Consider the following 22,652-nt stretch of genomic DNA (forward strand, 5'->3'; position numbering starts at 1 on the left):
TTTTTCAAAAAATAATTTACTACTTATAGGTATATGCAACTTTACAGAAATACGTCGAATCACGCGTGGTAGGGATAAGCAAAAGATGGCGCGTAACGAAAAAATGTTACACTAAATTTTTTTCCAACCCAATTATTTAGTCCTTCGAGAAAAATATTTCTGAAACATAGAATACAATATGGAACCTCTTCTAACTACAATAAACAAGATCCTTTGACCACTGGAGAGTGAGTGACCAGTTTTGTAAACTTCAGAGGGACATTAGAAGCCTCGCTACATTGCACTTTATTATCCTGAATGTTTGTCCATCCTTTAAATAAGGATTTGCTAAATATTCTGTTCACACTATTTTTTGTTTTACTATTTATTCTTTGCAATAAAATATTTTGTAAAACAGTAAAGATTTTCTTATTTCCTTATACTTTGTTAATACATTGTTGGTGTAACTTTGATTTTAGAAATAATGTCGTTAGTAAAAACGAAAATTAGTACCTACATTATGCGTGAGTTACCTACATAGAAGATCATTTATGTAGAGTCACAGAATAATAACTAGTTGGTAGAGTTTATTTTTAGATTATGTTAGTGCTTTTGTAATTACACGCTTTATATTAGCTTCACCTGTATGTTTGTTTGTTTGTAACCGACTTCTTTGGGCGCGATTTTGACCCACTTTCAACGGCCAGATTTCGTTCAAACTTTGTAGATTTATTGAGGACCGATGACAATACACTAATTTGATAAAATTTTCTATTTTTTAGTTCGGTTTTCTATAAAAAGCGTGTTTTTTTAGTTTTATTAAACTATTATTATTTATAAATTTTTATTAGCATACAACTGCGTATTATAACTGAACACAAATATCCTTATTATAATTTTGACATGTTCTTGTATTTATATTTCTCAGTCCCTATCTGCTTATAAATCGTTATAATCTTTCAAGATCTCGATTCCTCTCAATAAAATAATATTTTATAACAATTTGAATACAATATTGAAGGAATCAATGGAGTATCGAGTGAAGGGAGGCATGGGCGTAGCTAGCCCTGGGCTCAGGGTGGGGCAACAATAAAAAATAATATGTAACTAGCAACTATACACGTGGTCTTATCCCGGTTAATTTTTCGGGCTACGGATCTCAAAAGGAAAAAACGAAATCCTTATAAAATCACTTTGTTGTCCGAAGGTTGTTGTTTGTCTAAAAATACCTTTTTTCTCAGGAACGCGTGGCGGTATCAAGCTGAAATTAATATTGAATACTAAAGTCTACCGTCTCTGATAGCTGTGAAAAAATACAAACTTATAAACCAACACACTCAAAAGATACAGCCGTTTATGTTGCAAATTTTGACACATTTCGACATTTACAAGGGAATCAAAGAAACCATGAAATTTCATTAATTCTGGGAAGTATATGCTTTGTAGGTTTTGATTCCTTGCGACCCATGCGAATGTCGAAAACTTTCAGCAAAACGGCTTCATATTTTTGATTGCGTGTTCCTGAGAAAAAGGGTCTTGACAGACAGACGGACATAAAATTGATCCTATCAGGGTTCCGTTTTTTTCCTTTTGTGGTTGGGAACCCTAAAAATATATTAGATAGTTTATCTTTCTATAAATACCATAATATGATTAATAATAATATGATAGTTTTCATTTCTTTTTATCATGAAAAATACTAAACATGTCTACGTAAATGGAAAATTAAACTATTTTAAATTGTAGACATAAGACAGTAAATAAATAATTTAACCTCGTACTAAATTTCCGATCCAATTTTATTTTAGGTAACTAAAGCATCACTAACCATAATAACACAAAATGTTGACAGATCCAAGCGGAGATTCGCTCGCAATCTTAAAAAAAAAGTTATCTCGGAAGCTATGCACTTAAGGTCAAAAATTATCTGGACTTTTTTGTAGAGAGTAAAATTTTGCATCTTTTATACCCTGTAAACTTTTTTGTAAAAGTTACCGTTTACGATTTATGGCCTATTTAATGAAACGGTTCATCGTTTTTGGCTAACAACTCTTAAAATATTGGATTAATCACTAAAATTTATTTATCCATTTTTTAGTACTAGTGGCCATATTCATATACATCAGCGAGTGACGCGGTAGCCCAAAAGTATTTTTAAGAATGTAATGGAGACGAAGAAGAGATATGCAATGCAAGTGAATTTTCGCCGTTTCTGAAACGGCAAAATATTTCAGAAAATTTAGATTTTTTTATTGAAAAATGAATTTATAGTTAACTTTTTTTTAATATTCTCCTTTCGTTTTTGTATTTTATTCTTGCATCCGAATGTAAAATAATTACTCAATATAATGCCATGATATAATGTATATGTATAGTAGTACGAAATATAATAAAAATAAAATAAAATATTTTCCATTAGAATAGCATGATGTGAGGAAATTAACTATTAAAAGTTTTAAGTACTACAGGACATCAAATTTAATTAATTTGTATCATTATATGCTATTCATTCCTGGAAATTTTCTATTTTAAACCTGATGATCCAAAATTAACGATATATTACTCAAAAAGTGTGGGCAAAAAAAAGTTTCAAACAAAAGGTGTTGTGCTCTTAAAAATGGATAGATTCATTTTATTGATTAATCCAATATTATTATAAGTTATTAGCCAAAAATCTAAGCCTAAAATGAAAAACCGGTCCATAAAATAGACCAAAAATCGTAAACGGTAAGTTTAACAAAACGTTTATAGGGTATAAAAGATGCGAAATTTTACTCTCTACAAAAAAGTCTTATTAACTTTTTCCCTAAAGTGGATAGTTCCTGGGATATCGGCCCAAAACTTTTCTTTAATATTACGAGGGAAGCTCCACCTGGATCTTTCAGCATTTTTTATGGTCATCATCCAAAAATGTGTCCCTAATTTCAGCTGTTTGAGCGCTGAGCGTATGCCAATTTGTTAATCTGTCAATTTAGAGGTAAATAATTGCACATAGATATTTGACTCACACTCACAAACGAGAAACAAAAGGATTACGTTTGTGGTCAATCGTGCGCAAGCTTTTTGTTTAGATCGACTTTCCAGTGTGAATTTTCTTACGGATATTGAGTTTTGTAGTCGGTACCTAGATAATTTATTTTTTATATTTGGTTAGGTAGGTACCTTCCAGGTCAGAGCCAGGGTGGGGCAAGCGCCCCACCCTGCCCCACCGTGGCTACGCCCATGAAGGGAGGGAATAATTGGATATATCTCTTTGTAGAGGAACAGCTGGGACTCGCAAATTGTGAGGATCTCTTGAATTGAGGTGTTCAACGTTAAAATATGTTTTTATCTATATAATTAATACCAATACTTGTTATGAAATTGTATTGTTTGTGATATTAAAATACTACGTGATATGACAATGTGTGTTTTACAGATTATTGAAATAGAAACAAAAAAAAATGTCCTAAATAATGACAACGGACTGAAAATCCCTAGTCCCTACTGTATTTTTTTTCGTTTGTTGTTTTCTCGCAAAGATCTACTTTCTTTACTTTACTTCAATTGTAGAGCAAGACTCGAAGTTAGGCTAGACCAGACTTTTGTTGTTAAAAATAATCTTTAAAGTATTCGTACATTTAGGTACCTACTACTAGAAGGTACCTAGATGTTACGCAAATGAAGGCGAGCATAGCCGATGGTGATCATAATATAACAACTCATATTGGTTTATTTGTTTGTCTTCCTTTCACTTGGAGATAGTGAGGAGAGTGATAGAGGCTCCTTTTTTCCTGGGTAACCATCTCATACCCGAATAAGAATTTCTTTTAACCATGCGGTCGGGAAAATATGTTATTAACTTTTAATACCAGGAAACACGCGGTGTGTCAAAGAAGACATAAACTGTGTATCAATTAGACGGAATGTGTCAAAACTGATAACGAGCATGTGGCGAAGCGTGTGTCGTCATGTGTTAACACTTTATTTGCGATCATGCGGATCCCTGTTTGGAGATCGGCGGAACAAAAACGGACCCCCAACGATATTGGGCTATTTTTAAAGTATATGTTGAGATGTTTTGTGGTGAAGTTTGACGTTTTGAATGTGTTTTCTTTCTATTATGGCATATGTTGGGTTGAATAGAAGATATAGTTCCTGTTTCTAATGTGAAGAAACTGCTTTCTGCGACAGTGGTAAGTATATGTAAGTAATAAAGTAAATAATCAAAGTCAAAATATTAAAAAACGCTTCCAAATGAAATAATATTTAACAAATTAATGTTTGAGTTTGGTTTTCAAAGTTGATTGAATGTTAATAATTGTAGGTATATGAGACCAATATTGTTAAAATTTGGGCAGGCTAACTTACATCTACCTACAAATATCTATTAACCATTTGCCATTTACATATAATTATTCTCTAAAATTGAACCCGGAACCTCAAATCCACCACAGAACCAAGTTGCAAATTGCAAATCTCATGTTCACGATAATCCCGTCAGGACAATCCTTCCGATTATCCACGCCACTCGCTGTGTGATCGGCCCTTAATTATCTCTTCGTAAATATTTCATTTGAATTTATAAAATCGTGAGGCTCTGAGCGGTGTGGCGAATGGGATCAGTTAAGGATGTAGGTACACACGGTGCGGCATGCGGCGGATGGATGCGATCCGATTTGTTGAAATTAAAAATGAACTCTGAATTTGAATGACGTATGATACTAAATACATAAGATACCTTTCATCTTAGATTACAAAATAAAATACAGATGGAGCATGACAACCGCCCGTCGCCCTTGTCAAAGAAAATACGAAATCAAAAGCAAATACGTCGCTGCTCCAGTGCTATAGCGCATATAGTGTCATGCAATACGTCAAAAAGGGTTTGCAATTTTAGTAAAAAAATGCTGTCTTGTGATAATAAAACGCTGTAAAATTTGTTCCCGAAAACAAAAAAAAAGATAAAACATCGTTTAACAGGTTTTCTGTAGATTATTTGGCTGATTTATTTCTTTATACGAATAATAATTTTACAGATATGAAGGAATACAAAACTTCAACGTATGTTGCCAGTATTTTGAAAATTGATTTGCCATTTTTATTGGTAAAACGGTTAAAAGATCTTCAGGGTAACTAATGCTGTTGGATTTTTCGATCGTGAATGTGATTATTTGTAAAGTGCACTAAAGGTTCATGATCATTATTAGATTATTTTAATAAGCATAATACATTATTTTGTTACTTTTATAAAGCTTAAAAACGCCATAGTCGTTTTCGCTAGCGATTTAATTTATGTGAACTCCATGATGGATATGATGAAAATAAAATGTTCCGTATTCTCGACTAAAAACTACTGCTATAGGTCTACCAGAATCTGATGGCATATTTATATTTAAAAAATAAAAGATTTTCATGTGGCAACTTTATTTGACAACTATCAAATTGGTTGTCAAATTATTTGTGTTGATGATAAATTTTTAGGATTTTGTCTTCAAAATCTTCGAAATGTTGATAAAACCGCTGCGATCACAAGCAAGAGGTGTTGTTTACAATGTGTATAGGAAAATATTCGATGAAGAAGGGTCAAACACATCACAATTTTCAATTTTAAGGCGCATGAAAGATTTTATTGATAAGTTGGACTTACCCGTTTTGATACTTTAAATTAAAAATGTTATAAATAGGTAACTATAATATTGTTTGTTGATTAAAATATAATTTTTTTAAAACTTATTACAGGAGTTTCCAATTCGGCTATTTGTCAAGTCCAAGGTGTACAAGTCAATTTTATAATGTGTTAATACTTACGAAAATAAACATGATTTTATTTTATTATTGTTTTATTTTATAAAAAATTATAAACAATCGTTTAATATATGTAGTAAATAAGTTTTGATCTGCATAATCATTACATCCATATTTTCACATGCCATAATTATATATATTCAAATATAGGTATGTGTAAATACATAATACATATTATGTATTACCTTTAGAAAAGTAATATGTATATTATACATGTAATAAGTACCTACATAATAATACGTGGATATCTCATTATTAAATACAGTATTATCCACTTGTGTAATGTGACTAAAGATATTGAGGACAAAATAAAAAATACACAGTATCAAGATCGTTCAGTCCATTTTCCCTAGGGTTGCACACTCAAAATTTTGATTTCCCAAATTGCCATGAGATTCTGGTTTACCTATATTTGCATTCGTATATTTTGAAAAATAAAAAATAATATAATTATTATAATTAATATTGAAAAATATTGAAAAATGGAAAAAAATTTAGTGTAACATTTTTTCGTTTCGTTACGTGCCATCTTTTTCTTGTCCCTACCACGCGTGATTCGACGTATTTCTGTAAAGTTGCAAATTATTTTTTGAAAAATAAGGTCATAAAGAAGTTTCACTTATTACGTGTGTACACTAGTATACGCACACATTTTTTATGTAATTTATTTAATTAAAAATTGAACACAATTATTTTGTCTATATATAACTGTAGTAGGCAGGTACTTTATACAGGGTGTCCCAAAAAGTAGTGATGAACGAAAGCTGGGAGGTAGAGGACTTAGAGGGCTATCCGAAATACCCCCATGTGTGTTATGCGATTTTTCGTATTTTCGGAGTTATTACATTTTTTTCAATTTTTCATCTATCGCCGAGTACGATGAGATTTTTATTTATTGTGACGTGAATTATTGCGCTAGATGCTTGATTTTTTTTTGTGTGCTAAGCTGAAAGATAGGCCAATTCAGTATGGTAACATTTACTATCGTTAGATCTTCGAATGGAATAAAAAAAAAGAATTAAATGCCAAGAAAGATAAAATTACCCAGTATGTTCATAACTTCAAGGGCCCATAAAAAAATAAAATCACACAAAAAAGGTTTTCCATTTGGCTTTTAAAAACTTGTTCTATCGATCAGGTAGCTACCCTAAAAATTTCATTTTATTATTCTGAAGGCTTCAATCGAAAAATTGAAATCTAAATGTGGTAAGTGGAAAATTTTTATTAACATGATGATCATTAAAACCAATAAATAGGTGTTTAATTACCAGAATTTTTTTTAAATAGCCCCGCTGTTGCTCAATGCAAGTGCGACATCACCGTAAAAAGTTGTCTTTTTAATGTCTGAATGCTCTTTTATCATTTTTAATGGTTTCTTCTGCTACTATGAATTTCCGGGTTATTTCGTCCAAATTGTGGCATTCTCTCAAGTAGCCGAGGTCTTTTTAGTATCCCCATTAAAACAAATCAATGGAGTTTAGGTCGAGGGACCGTGGAGGCCAGGCTTTAAAGCAGGCGTCACCGGCGCATGCGCAGGCTGCAACGACCAATCCATCTTTCAGGGTATTTTTGCCCTTTAGCCTGGCCTCCACGGTCTCCGGACATAAACCCTATTGAATTTTTTCCGTGGGGATACTACAAAGACGAGAGACTGCCACAATTTGGCCGAAATAACCCGGAAATTCATAGTAGCAGAAGAAACCATTAAAAATGATAAAAGAGCATTCAGACATTAAAAAGACAACTTTTTACGGTGATGTCGCACTTGCATTGAGCAACAGCGGGGCTATTTTAAAAGAATTCTGGTAATTTAACACCTATTTATTGGTTTTAATGATCATCATGTTAACAAAAATTTTCCACTTACCACATTTAGATTTCAATTTTTCGATTGAAGCCTTCAGAATGATAAAATGAAATTTTTAGGGTAGCTACCTGATCGATAGAGCAAGTTTTTAAAAGCCAAATGGAAAACCTTTTTTATGTGATTTTATTTTTTTATGTGTCCTTGAAGTTATGAACATACTGGGTAATTTTATCTTTCTTGGCATTTAATTATTTTTTTTATTCCATTCGAAGATCAAACGATAGTAAATGTTACCATACTGAATTGGCCTATCTTTCAGCTTAGCACACAAAAAAAATCAAGCATCTAGCGCAATAATTCACGTCACCATAAATAAAAATCTCATCGTACTCGGCGATAGATGAAAAATTGAAAAAAATGTAATAACTCCGAAAATACGAAAAATCGCATAACACACATGGGGGTGATTCGGATAGCCCTTTAAGTCCTCTACCTCCCAGCTTCAGTATATCACTACTTTTTGGGACACCCTGTATAATAAAAGAATTTTTTATAATATTATAAAAAAAATATCAACAAACCCGAAATAATATTAAAATAAAAATTAAAACTTGACTGCTAATTTATGTTTATAGCCTACGTCACTACCGCGACCGCCACTAACATAATAATTCAGAATATGATTGCAATGAAAACGCACAACTCAAAATCGGTCCAACGGTTTATACTGCAGGGCGTGTCGAAGAAATATTATACATACATACTGTATAAACTCGAAAAACATAACCCTCTTTTTTCCGTAGTCGGGGAAAAATTTGGGAAATTTTTCAATATTTGGTAACATTACACGCACACAGAAGCACTGTGTACGTACAGTGCAGCGGCGAAATGACAGCACACATAGCTTTATTGAAAATGACGATAAATCATTCGGTTTAGTTCGGCAACGCTCCATCTGTCTTTTATTTTGTAATCTAAGCCTTTCATATTATATTCACTGACCGATTAAGATTACAATGTTCGCGCTTACTGTTGTAAATAATAATCTTTACCTTACCTATGCTTATAGAATCGCGAACCAAAATAATGTTATATTTAGACAGTTTAAATTGAGAAAACTGAAAAGTAATCATCATAGCCATGGACGTATGAAAAAAGACGGACGCCGTATTACGAACAAACAACGTGAAGCCACCAAAGTAAGCTAGCGATCGTGTAAAGACAATAAACACGCACACATTCTCACCATAGTAAGCTAGTCGGCCGCCATTACGTCGTGAACTACCGACTGATTAACTGCGTCACTGTTTCACAAAAAATATTTAAAATGCCGTCTTGCGTGGTTAAATGGTGTCGCAACAGTACAATTTTAAATAACAAAACACAAGGGATTACATTCCACAGGGAAGCAAGTTATTTCTTTTATGTTTTAATGACAAAATTATTACGGCAAAATTTATAGAAAAAAAATACAGCCGCCATTGTCACCAAGTTGTTGACATGTTGCCATGGCAACATGGCACACACACATGGATGTTTTGCCGCCATTACTAGGCTTCACTCAATGTTTAGGCGATATACCGTCCGTCTTTTTTTATACGTCCATGATCATAGCTATACCCAGATCTTACAATATATATTTATATTAAACATTATTATATATTTTTCGAAAATAAATGTGATAAGTTTTGTTTTGTTTTCTTTTTTAGATACCTTTTTTCTCTAAGAAATAATTTATTTAAAAAATATTTATTACCTACTCCATCTGTTTGTACGAGCTTTATCAAAGCATGTCTTAGTGTTGAAAATTAAGAGTTTACAGTCGCTCTTGTATAAGAAGGATAATTTATAGCTCCTGTATGTTTTATTATCTGTATCCAGCTAATATTTAGGCACTAATGCTAAGTCTCAATATAGATAATGATCAACTGTGGCGTAATGTTAGGTACCTGTAGTATTTTATGCTTAGAAAATAAAAAGGTAAATAAATTTAACTACATACAATCTAAGTTCAAGTTAAGTATGATTTACTTTATGTTACTTCAAGCAATCTTTTTTATGCCTTTACTTACATTTAATTCGTTGCTTTTGAGTTATGTAAAATAATATCATTCATCATAGATTTGGTAATTAATTATTGAACACAGAACATAGACAAAAGTAAATATTATATACTTACCTACTCTACTAGTAACAAGAAAACTACCATATACCAATCACACCTCGTGCTTTCTTCCATTTCCAAGTATAAGATATACGATTATATGTTACCGTGTTATTATCGCGAGGTGTGAAGAGGAATTACAATTATAGCGGGCTTATTAGTGCGGATGACGCGCTGTTTCGGCACAGAGTTGCTGCGAACAGAGACTTTCGCATTTTAATAAAATTTTGAAAATTTGTGGTTGTCGGTGGAGAATATGGTAAGTATGGTCTTGTCGGATTACCAACTTATTTATTTAACTTCGGTGGTCTTTTCAGCACTTTTATGTCATTCACCTACAATAGAAAATCAAGCGTGAACTATGTATCACAGTCGCAGGATGGAAGCCTTCAGCAGGTGTCTCTAGCGGCAGATCAAAGCTGTCGCATCTGTATCGAATTCATCATTGTAGAGGCATCATTACGCCACGCCCCTCCCCGACCTGTAATAAACATATCAACTTCACACGGACCAGCACAATGGCCGACAAAACAAAGCCTTTTGTGCGCTAATAAGTCCTAAATTATCGGCTGCCGTTTGATAGCTCGCTTTTTGGGCAAGAACCTTTTGTCGGTTCTGTTCTTTTGTTCTGTGATTATGATTGGTACGAAATTCGGTTGCGGCAATTTGGGTGAAAGTATTATTTTTATTTTATATGTAAACTGAAGCGTGACAACGTATTATTTAGTGTGTGTATCATGAGATACTTCCGTTTATATATTCGATTGTATTATATAAGCAGAGTAAATATAGTAGAAATTGTAGTATTGTCATTTGAAAACCTTGCTATGTAATCATTTATAAGTCTATTTATATCATCATATTGTTGCTAAAGCTCTAACTCGTCAACATTAATTTTTCAATTATGAAACGTTGAAAGGGATTAGTTATTCAAAATGATAAGTACCGTCACACAATATTTGACACGGAGCGACGCAAACGTAAAGACAAAAAACTTGACTCAATACCGATATCAATTACTGTTTGAGCAAAGGATTTACTGAGAAAGTGAAAACATCGATGACAAATACAAAAGAAGTTATTAAGCAACATAATAGCGATGTCAACAGCCCACCCACGACACTAATTATTGCAAAGACAGATGTTAAAGAAAGTGAACGTGCTGAAAAAATACTCGAAAACATCAAAAATAAGCGCCGACGGATTACCGCAGCTCCAGAGCGTAGCAACACAAAAACAACTCTGTTGTCACATCGCTTAAGTTGCAATTTAGTTGCATCTTTCTTAAAGTCTGATTTAAGACGAACTTGACACTAATTAGGTACGAACATATAGCTATTTTCAAAGCCATAAGATTCAAAATGCTCCACCAACCAATTTTTATAAGTTTGTCAAGCGAAGCGTCGTCAATAGACAATGCGACAGCGTTGACAAAGCTGATAGTTTATTCATGGCGGATTATCTTTCGGATTTATTTATTTTATATTCGCCAAAAGGACATCGCAAACATCCCGCACCGGGCATTAATCTCTTTATTTGAGTTCCTTTGACGGACCTTCACGGATGATCTCGTTTTGGTAATGCTCCACCATTGTGATAGGTTAAATTAACTATGCCGTTTTAGTCGCATTGATCGTTCAATGAATATTATGGTAAATAAGTACTTGAGATTTAGGACCACCTTGGATGTGCACAATTGTATAATCTGGAAGTTTATCCTCAAATCTAGGATTGGGAGAAAAGCAAGCTGTCTGTGTTGAGCCTTTTTAGAACGCGTGCGGAATGAACAAATCAATTGGTGATATTTATTCGTATGAAACATTTAGTTTTGATAATTCTTTCTGGCAACTATCTGTCTTCCGGATTTGAAATTTTTAAAGCTTGTGTGTTCATGACGAATCGATCCGAGAGTTGCAATAATTATGATAAGCATGATTTCCACGAAATTTTCCTTATTCTGTGCAGTATTTAAATTTTGTTTAGCATCGTAATGCTAGACAAATAGTAATAACTAGCTTTCCGCCTGCGGCTTCGCCCGCGTTTTCAAGGATAAACCCGTATAGTTACCGTTCCCGTGGGATTTCCGGAATAAAACCTATCCTATGTGTTAATTCAAATTACCCACTATATATGTGCTAAATTTCATTGTAATCGGTTCAGTGGTATTTGCGTGAAAGAGTAACAAACATACACATACACATCCATCCTCATAAACTTTCGCATTTATAATATTTAAGTAGGATATTAGGATAGGATAGGATTGAATGAAAGTCAAACGAGCAGAAAAAGAAAGAAATTATATGAAATAAATTATATAAATTTTATGAATAAGTTTTGCAAACACATTTTATATTATTTGCATCTTTATAAAATAACTCTAGATGAAACATTCATTTATTTATACAGCTCACAATAAAAGCGTATTTTTAACGAACATTTATGACACCAGCTTGACATTTTAATAAAGTTATATTATTCTCGATTTATTCATTCACCACTAATGTGTGGGTACATTCGCGGAAGTCAAAAATTTTACGCACCCTACTATCTCTTGCTTCATCCTATACTGTACCTTATGTCTATAGCTTTAAGAACTAGATTAGGGTGTAAAGTTTTTGGTGTAGGGTGAGTATTAGTTGAATGGGATAGCTGAGCGTAAGGAATTAGCGACATTGATGTCGTATCGTGGAGTGATGTGTCGGGACACGATACAATGTGTCAAATAAATATATTGTAAAGATGTGTGAATGTTTCCCTTATTATTATTTTAAGTAGGGTATTTTAATTTTGTGTTCATTTCAGTGTTCAGCTTCACTGTATCAGCATATTTCGAATTTTAATTCCTATAGTTACTTACGTGGCTACGTTCGCTGTAAAAAATGAGTAATTAACGTCGAGATTAATAAAAATAAAAATTGCATTTTAAATATGTTACTCTGTCATTTTTTTTAAGTAAATATTACTCAAACAAAAACAAGTCTGAAATAAACTTTTTTATACCCTTATTAATTTATATATCCGATTTAAACATCGACTGTTTAAAGATATAATAACTGTATTATTTGTGGTGTGTGTTGATGTTTGTTCAATTTTTTCACAAGTGTTGATTTTCACAACTTTCATTATTTGGTTTCCCTCTTATCATCATTATTTCGTATATTTTTCTATCTAGGAAAATACTTTTAACCATCAAAAATCGATACAAGGAACAAGTTCTAAATAGTGTAATTGTCGGCTGGTAATGGAGAGCCATGTGCGACATAATTCAATGTTCGTACTGAGGGTCTAGTTACAATAGGGCTAATTTTGTTGCCCTAAAGTACGAGCAGACGCGATTTTAAGTCTGTGGTAAAATATTATGATTTATTGTATTTTTGCAACTAGTAACTATGTAGTTGTTTTCCTGGCTGTAGCCTGTATCCTGAGATAAATAAAAAAATATAAACAAATATGCTATATCACTCAGTAACAATTTAGATTTGTACCTACCAATTAAAAAAATTCAAAACAATTCTAAACATATAGGTCTACAGCTAGTCTCAATTGAGATTATAAATAATAATTAATATTATAATAGAGCATGAATATACGCAAACAGAAATGTACTCTCTATTCTATAACTTGTTAATTAATTTACTTTATTTACTTGTTGTATTGTTATTGAAACCAAATCGCTATCACCTATAACTTAGTCTTCGCGAACATAATCTGACGCGGTTAAAATAAAACATTTATAAATATTTGTCGGTCGTATTGTTCGCGGACAGCGAGCGCGCCCGGGGGACGAACGTGTATGCGTTTACGGCCCAAATGTAGGGCTGGGAAACACGTAGGGTTGTCAGCTTCATGAAAAAATAAAAAAAAATTTTGGTGAGATATTTTTAATCTGTGGTAAACGAGGATTTAACTTAAATAAATTATTTTTCATTTTATGCCTCTATTTCTGTAATTTAAACGAAAGAGTAATAATTTAACTAACAATTTAATTGGTTTTGCAATTTTTAGATAGGGGACAGCCCTGAAAACACCCTAGTTTAACGTTCAATAGTCAATTACAGTTTTTATTTATGTAACAAAATTATAATGTTTCAAAACTTAAGTCGGGATTTGGTGCGAAGGTTCTTATATTTCGCATTCAATTGATTTGTTTCATGTTTATACGATAAATCATAAATTATATGTCACAGGGTTGAGATTACATTCAATTGTGAAGACAAGAAAGTGCAATATTTTTTGTATTAAACGTGATTGAACTAAATTTTTAGGTATGCTTTTAATAAAGATTCACCCGCACTCGCTTGTTGCTCTGAAAATATTCATCTTTATTATTCCAGAATCTAAATTATAACTTTGAGCTGTAACAATTTTCTTTAGGATCCGCTCCACACTTTTTGTCTGAAAGAGAAAAAAAATCAATAGTCCATCCTTACATTGCCCTACCTAACCGATTTATTTATTTATTTCCATTCACATTTTTTGCTGATTGCTTCTATTAAGTAATCGGTTCAATATATTTTTAAATAATCTAACATAATATAGGATTTCCACTTTGCGAAAACTAGAAATAATTTTCAACTGTCTCACTGTGAAAATGAAATTAACTAACTGTAATATTTCTTACTTCTTATCTTTCTTTATTTTAATGTTAGCAGTTTCATATTCGACTATACGTGAATTTTTACACGAGCTTTTACACAAGAAAATTGTTAAAAATTCATATCGTAATGAATAAATCGAAATATGTTACATAACATGCCCCTCGACCCTCGCAAAATAACAATTACAATTCCGTCTATTGTTAACAAATGATTCGCACTGAGAACATTTTTATCACAGCAGGCTTCTTGTTTTATAAATATTATGAACAAATAATTGGACACAGTTATTTGATCGTGTATTTTTTGCAAATTTTGTACTCGCTTTGCTAGAAGATTGTGATTATGAAGTCAATATTTAGGTACGTTAGTTCCTAGTTTGTCTAAAGTTATTTATAGCTTTATACAACAAGTCTGAAGTCCTTCTTCATTTTCGTCCACTTCCCAACAAAGCAACAGCTTTTAAAACGGTTTTCAATAACGCTTAGATGATTTTCCGGAAGGTTTTCATGGACACAAGTGAAGGCTCCACCTAAGAACTATGGTACGTTAGTAAATAATAAATGTAAATAATAAAGATTTGTGGATATAATTTATCACCTAACCTATAAAATTGGAGGATTTAAGGGTAAAAGCTTCAGATCTATACAGGCTCTACATTTTTAAAAACTCTCCTAAAGCTCATTCCATTCCAAATAAAATGATTGACCTTACCTTTTTTTCAGTATAAAAAACCTTAATTTCTCTAATATAATCTGTATCAAAATAAAACATCGCGTGCGCATAACCAAAACGCAGCCAGAAATTATGACATAACATAAAAAGGGTTTGAAATCGGTCGACACAGAGTATCGTTTAGTTACGCTGGCAAAGTTACAAAACATGGCTGTTACCAGCTTCAAAGGGGTTCCGACGCCCCACATAGTTATACTTTTGAATTATTTTTATTTCATTATTAACAATAGATTTCACCCGTTTTGAAATATGATTTGTTGGCAGCCATTTTTATAAGCATCCCCTGCGCGAGCGCTGATTTTACGCACACAAATGTTTTTTAATGTGCGCGAAGCGAATGTAACAAAACTCGGTTTGAAATTTAAAATTATATTGTTTAATCCTGGCCATGTCGAATGCAATGTGTGTCCACCATTTTGTTATGGTTTTTTTGTTGTGACAATTTCTTACGACGTGTTATTTAAAGCTCGATTTCCATCGCGGATTTTAATTTTGAACACAGTTCATTTTTTTGTCTATTTTGTAATAATTTTTAATTGCAAGTTATTTTTATATCGATGTGTGAATTGCATTACAATTTGTAAAGCTCTAGTTTTCGGTTTTAAGCATTTCAGATTGAGGAAATCGTCACTACTCAAACTTTTTCGTATCCTCTGGGAAAAAGTTTCTAATGAATTGAAAATGTTCTGTTTTAAAAGTCATTATAAGGTTTTTCAACAAAAATATACATTTTTAGTTTGAAACTAGATATTCAAAGCATTGCAAATATTCTGTCGTACACATAACCATAACGACTTCCTTACAGCTATTACCATAGATAGTTCCAAATTTCCCAAGACATAAAACTACAATAATCACCTCCTTGCCCCCACAAAACAGTTGTCCCATACCCCAAACCATCGACATAATGATTTATTCCTTCCGAAAACATAAACGTATAATAAAATACAGTAATGTCCCACGAAGGGGACGTGGAACGAATGCAATGTCTCAATTTGCTGGTATTGTGTTGTCCCAAGCCCCATGCCCCCTATATTGATACAGTATATAGCATGCTATGGGATGAGATAATAGGGTAAATAGTTTAATTTATTTATAATGTATTTCATGTTAATTTTTGGCATCATGAGAGAATTTTTAGTTTCAAAGATATCAAAGTGTGTTATTGTATTATATCATATCAAAATGACGATAAAATAAAAAAAATGCGTTATTACGTAATTTTAAGGATAGGCATAATCTATTGGATGATGTTTAGATTAAGTACAGGCTATCTATCTTTATAACACGTTGTATGTATGCTTGTAAAAATGATGGAACACAACACAAGTTTTGTTTCATCTTCTCTCTTAAAAACTCATTTTTCACTCGTAAACTAAGCTTTACAATAGCTTAGTTTATTTAGCTAATAAGAACGCATAAAATTATGGAAATTCGTATTTTTTATTATCTGTGAACATTTTCATTAACATCCCGGCTTTGTTTGCTGTACTATTGTGTTCCTTGTCAATTTGATGAATAGGTATCAACAGCTTTAGTTATTAATTTAAAGCTGTTACTAAAAACTGATACCGCAGACTTTATTCGCCAAGATTCAAAAAACCGAACATTAATTTCATTAAACATAACCCAACCCGAATCCAGTACATAAATAACGAAACAAGTTAGGTTATCTCAATGTCCAAACACTGGAGTTGGGGTACTTACTATTCGTTAATCTGTGGCAGGCCGCTATCGCCGACACTCACGGACGGTATGTTAATCGCCTATTTAGATACTGAGAGTGTCGACTGTGGTAGAGGGTGTGGGATAGAGTGTGGGATACAGCGGGAAATAAAGAAGTAAAGCGAAAGACCTTGTTCGAAGCAGATTATTTTAGGCAGTAAGTTACTTAAGTAGGGTAGGTACCTATTTATGTTGGAAAAAGTATATTTCGGTAGATTATTATTTACTAGCTGTTTCCCGCGTTTTCACCCGCATTGCCCCGCTCCTGTTGGTCTTAGCATGATGATATTATATAGCCTTTCCCGATAAATGGGCTATCTAACACCGAAAGAATTTTTCAAATCGGACCAGTAGTTGCCGTGATTAGCGCGTTCAAACAAACAAACTCTTCAGCTTTATAATATTAGTATAGATTCTGATATTAAAATATAAGTCACTTACAAAATTAATTTAATTAAAATACTTGGAAAAAGAATGAACGTAACACATCTGTGAACTTGGAAATTGGATCAGGTTTTTTTTACAACGTCTGAAATGAAATGACCTAATTTGGCTGTTAATAACATACTAAAAAAGACAATCCAATTTATTTTCTCCTATACATTTTGCAATATAGAGTTCCCAAATTTTCATTTCATTTATCGCTACATCCTGTACCTCACACCCCACGCAATGTTTATCAACACACAGAAAAACAAACAGCGTCCAATTTGCATGAATCACACATTAACAGTTCGTTAACAAAACGGCTGGACCATGCGTGATGCGGCATACAGTTTCCAAATAACACCACTGATAACTTTGTCTTTATAGTTTCCGCTTCTCGATTGATAATTTTGGAAATAAAATTGTATGGATAAATGTGTCCATAGTGCATGGAATTGAACAGTTTTTCGTCCAATGTCCGGAATATATTAACTAAGTGAAATCTTGCGATATTGGACTGTTATACAAAATAAACTATTTCAATGTTTCCACCAAGGCTTCTTTATGAGTCAATTTTTGATGAACTGAACAACAAGAACTACAAACCAAAAAACAAGTTTAAGTTACTGATATAAGTGGATAATTTAAGTTTATCTACGAGTATTGAATTATACAAGTTTAGATTCCTAATTTCACATCTTTCAAAATTGAGCTGTGATAAAAAATACCTTATTTGCTACTCCTGAATATAGTGTAATTGTTTGTTACTGAATTTTTTCCAGATTTTCAGAATCGGTATTTCCGAAACATTCAAAGTTAAAATCTTTCCTCTAACATTACTACATATATAGATGACCAATGACCATCTATTTATTGACTAGTAATATGAAATTTAGTAAAAACTCGGTTGTCTGTCGGTGGAAGCCAAGAGCCTTCATTAATTACGATCAGAGGCAGTGGGTTCGATTCTTATTTTGCCCATAACCCACCGTGAGATTGCTCCTACATATTTTTATGGCTACATCTTAATTTCTTCATCATTTTTATAGGAATTTGATGGTTTAAAATTTGTAGTAATGATTTATTATAAACGATTGGAATGTTTTAATCAAGAGCTTCTCGTGTTTAAAGTTTTTAAATGTTTTATAGAGATTGGCTGTGCCTTGTTATGATTTTGTTTTTGGATGTTTCGTAATAAGATCACTTGTATAGGTTTTGTTGTACATATCGTATGTTGCAACATAAATTCAAAATAAAGTTTAGTTCATGTTTAATTATTAAAATGTTATTTTTTGTTTATCATAAATATTTAAAACAGCTGTAATTATACAGGTCACCGACGTTCCTGAGGATGGTGGTACCTCGCAAAATTAAAAATCGAATTAAATGACAACAAAATGCTATCACATTCATTAAAATTAACTACATCAATCTATTGGAAACTCACGAAGTTACTTAAAATAGAGTATCTAACAACAACAAGAAAAATATAGTCGAATTGAGAACATTCTTTGTCTTAGAAACGACGATTGAAACAAAGCCTACAAATTCATGTCACACATTATTACATGTTATTTTGTGCTTGATAATATAAATTAGAAATGAATGAAATGAAATTTAAAATGTATTTATTTTTCTATGTCTCAAGGTCTTATTTAAGAAAACATGAACCACTTGTAAAAACAATATTTAAACAATGACAGAAAATTCACGATATTTTATCATAATAATTAAACAGATGGTAAACAAACGATAAAATATATTTAATAAGTCAATAATTATCAACTTTAGAACTTTATCAATTTTATTCAGCATAAATATTTCTTACTTTAAAGATTCTTCTGGCGTAATTAGTTGAACTAAAGTGTCTATAATAATTTTAGTTTAGTAGTAGGTATTTAAACCCGTTTATTTGAACGGTTATCTTATTAACTATTGGGTCCATTAACAACAGTTATTGTAGTCATAATAATAATAATAATCATCGAGAGCTTAAGGCCATAGATTATATATAGAACATCCCGACCAATAGGAGCAGAGCATCAATGAAAATGTTTGCAAAATGCTCGGGAAAAACGTATCGACTCTACCTCACATAAAAGCCTACCGAAAACCACCATTTCAGTGTCTATTCTCATAATCTTTAACTAAAAGTAATTCATTCCCTGAAGCAGTAACCCAGCAATTACTGTCAGCGTAATTGGAAAGTGACTTGCATCTACCATTGTCGGCCATTTTGATCCGCGCCTATTTATTAATATTATACCTTTACCACGCATTTGTATTATGATATTTGAGTATTTAGATCACTAGTTTACGCATTGTTCTATTGTTAGAATTCGGGTGTACCTATCCCATATGCAGACATAAAAATAATTTGACTTTGATTATCAGTTTTATGCCTCTATAATTTGCAAGATATTTTTCTTTAGATGTTCAAATTAAAGAAGAAAGGAACAATGAAGTCAGAATAATCAATGAATTGAGTTCGGATTATAGATAACTAGCTTTCCGCCCGCAGCTTCGTCCGCTTTGTCTAAAACATAATAAATTATATACTAAAACCTTCCTCTTGAATCACTCTATCTATTAAAAAAACCGCATCAAAATCCGTTGCGTAGTTTTAAAGATTTAAGCATACAAAGGGACATAGGGACATAAAAAGCGACTATGTTTTATACTATGTAGTGAAGATCTATCAAATATTTTTTTTATCGACTACGGCAAAGGCAAGTTGTGTAGGTATGTCCATCTTTTCCAGCACAACTGATATTGATATATTATGAAAGCTTTTATCGACAGCTAGGTTTAGGTATGAGCACATCACACCATAGGCATGAACCTATCTAAGCCATACTGTGATATATGTAACTATTTAAAATTATTAGAGAAACAAAAACGAAATCCACCTACATTCAAATGAAACAGCAATTACCAACAACCGTGTAACCCGACTCCGATATTCCCAACCTAGCAAGTCACTAAAACAACCATATTTACCGACCAAACAAAAGCGTGCTATCATCAAATCAAAAAATAATTTTCGTCATTACAAAAGTGGCGTATAACGGATCGTAGGTATATTATGCAAATATTCTTTTGTGTGAACACTTTCCTAATTCCTTTTCTGACGCCGAAGCTATTATATTAATTATATTTGTCGGATCGTGACTGGAAAAGCTATTGTTAATAATAATTGTAGTATTTTGTTTAATATGGTGAGTGGTTTCTATGCGAAGATGTACCTAGCTCATAATTTGATTCACTTGATACCCTTTGATTTGATTAATATTGGCAAACAATAAAAAATATTGCTGATATTACAGAACAATTTAACACATTAAACAAATATTGAAAAATTCGAACATTATTTATAATAATTGAAAGTAGAAATCACCTACTCAAACAAACCATTAATATTCACCAATATTAAAGTTATTAAATAAATATACTTTCAATTTACACTTTAGCTATTTCTTTCATCTCCATTTCACTAGATAGATACTCCATACATATCTATAAGTCTAAAGGCCGGCAAAACAACCGCAAAGTTACCTAACGTTGCAATTGTTCATGGGCGGCGGTGATCATTTTCATCAGTACACCGCCCGCTCCTTTGGCGGTTGCGGTATGAAAAAAAAGTATTTTATTAGTTAAGACTTCTGAAAATATCTCGATAAATAAATTAATCAACACCTAGGTATAGGTATTTGTAACTGCAGTCTTGCAAATAAATGTAATTTGAAATTTGAATCAGACGGACACACCCACTGCCAAAGAATTCCTTATAGCACATGTTATGTAAGTATTGTGAATAATTCACAATTATTGTGATAACATAATATTTAAAGTACTTAGGTACACTGCCGTGATCAATTGATGCCGTGCAATTTTCAAATGATGTATGTATGTAGGACTAATGTCGATATCCGGCTCATGTCGTTATCTTATTATCTCAATTTTCATAAAGAATCTATTGTAAATACATAAAAATTGCGTTAAAAAGACGTATCATAATTAATTGATAAATTACATAATCCTTAAAAATAACTGCGATTTATGTCATGCGCATATCTGCAATTTCCACTTAGTATTCTATTTTCATATATCCTCCTGTTTATCGACCTTTGATCGAATCATCGTATTAATTAATTTTTATCAAATGATTGTACTTTGTCACGCGCTATCAGCTTATCAAGGATGTAATAGATCTATTGACAATCCCATATCGCTCATGTTTACGCTTCATACTCCGAAATTAAACATTAATCACTGATATTAATGCAGTATTTTCATATCAATTAGCATATTGTTTTCAAAATATTATGTTGCAGGAAATTCTTTCAATTATCTGAAATCAATGCGTACTTTTTAATCCCGGATTACTGAATGTTATTGGAAACATATTTATGTAATAATTTCTTGAGCTAACCTATCTATTCTATCTGTGCTATCTTACCGAAAGTATATATTATGTTTACTGTTAAAAATGAGAGAGAAATACGATTTGTGAAAAAAATTTCGAAAAAAATTTAGTGTAACATTTTTTCGTTACTCGTGACATTTTTCCGTTACGCGCCATCTTATTCTTATCCCTACCACGCGTGATTAGACGTATTTCTGTAAAGTTGCATATAGTAAATTATTTTTTGAAATTAAGGTCATAAAGAAGTTTCACGTTTACACGCACACATTTTTTTATTAAATCATAGTTTCTCTAAAATTGTTTAATAAATTATTATATTGATTATAGTTAAATCCATTCAAAAGATTCACCATAAAATATGATACGAGATATAATTTTAAAAGCATTTAAAACCATCGCCATTATAGACATATCTAATAAACTCCATACAAATGCTACCATTATGTCACTCCACAACAAAACAATATTAACATGAAAACTTTCTGATGTTATCACTACGGGTTCTCTATTGACATTCAAAGCCTATTAGGGCGGCAAAAAATCTTACACAATGACAAATAATAAGCAAAAACATCTGACAAATAGGCTTGCGAAATATGAGTACAGTAGTGAGTAGCAGATAGCATCTGGTAACATATTATTTTTCAGTCAACTAAACTTGGCGATGGATATCTCTTGTGCAACGTTTGTGAGAATTGCTTTTACACTAATTATGGGTGGAATTTTAATGTTTATGGCACCTGAAGTTTAATTGTGACGAAATGAAACGAAGTTTTGAAACACCACTTATTTAATGATTAGGCATAGAGCTTGCATGAAATTGGTTAATCAAAGGAAATCGGAATTTTTGTCACTACCAATATACCTTTACCTATATTTTATTAAATAATGATACAATAGGATCTTAGAAACAAGATTATAAGGAATTAAATAAATAAAATATTTTATCTTCTGTAATTCAATGGATTAGTCTATGACGCATTTTTCATAATCGATACCACAGTTCCG

Source organism: Colias eurytheme, chromosome 4, assembly GCF_061535395.1.
Source record: "Colias eurytheme isolate Ceu_HAF_F1 chromosome 4, ilColEury1 Martin Lab GWU primary, whole genome shotgun sequence".
NCBI lineage: Eukaryota > Metazoa > Arthropoda > Insecta > Lepidoptera > Pieridae > Colias > Colias eurytheme.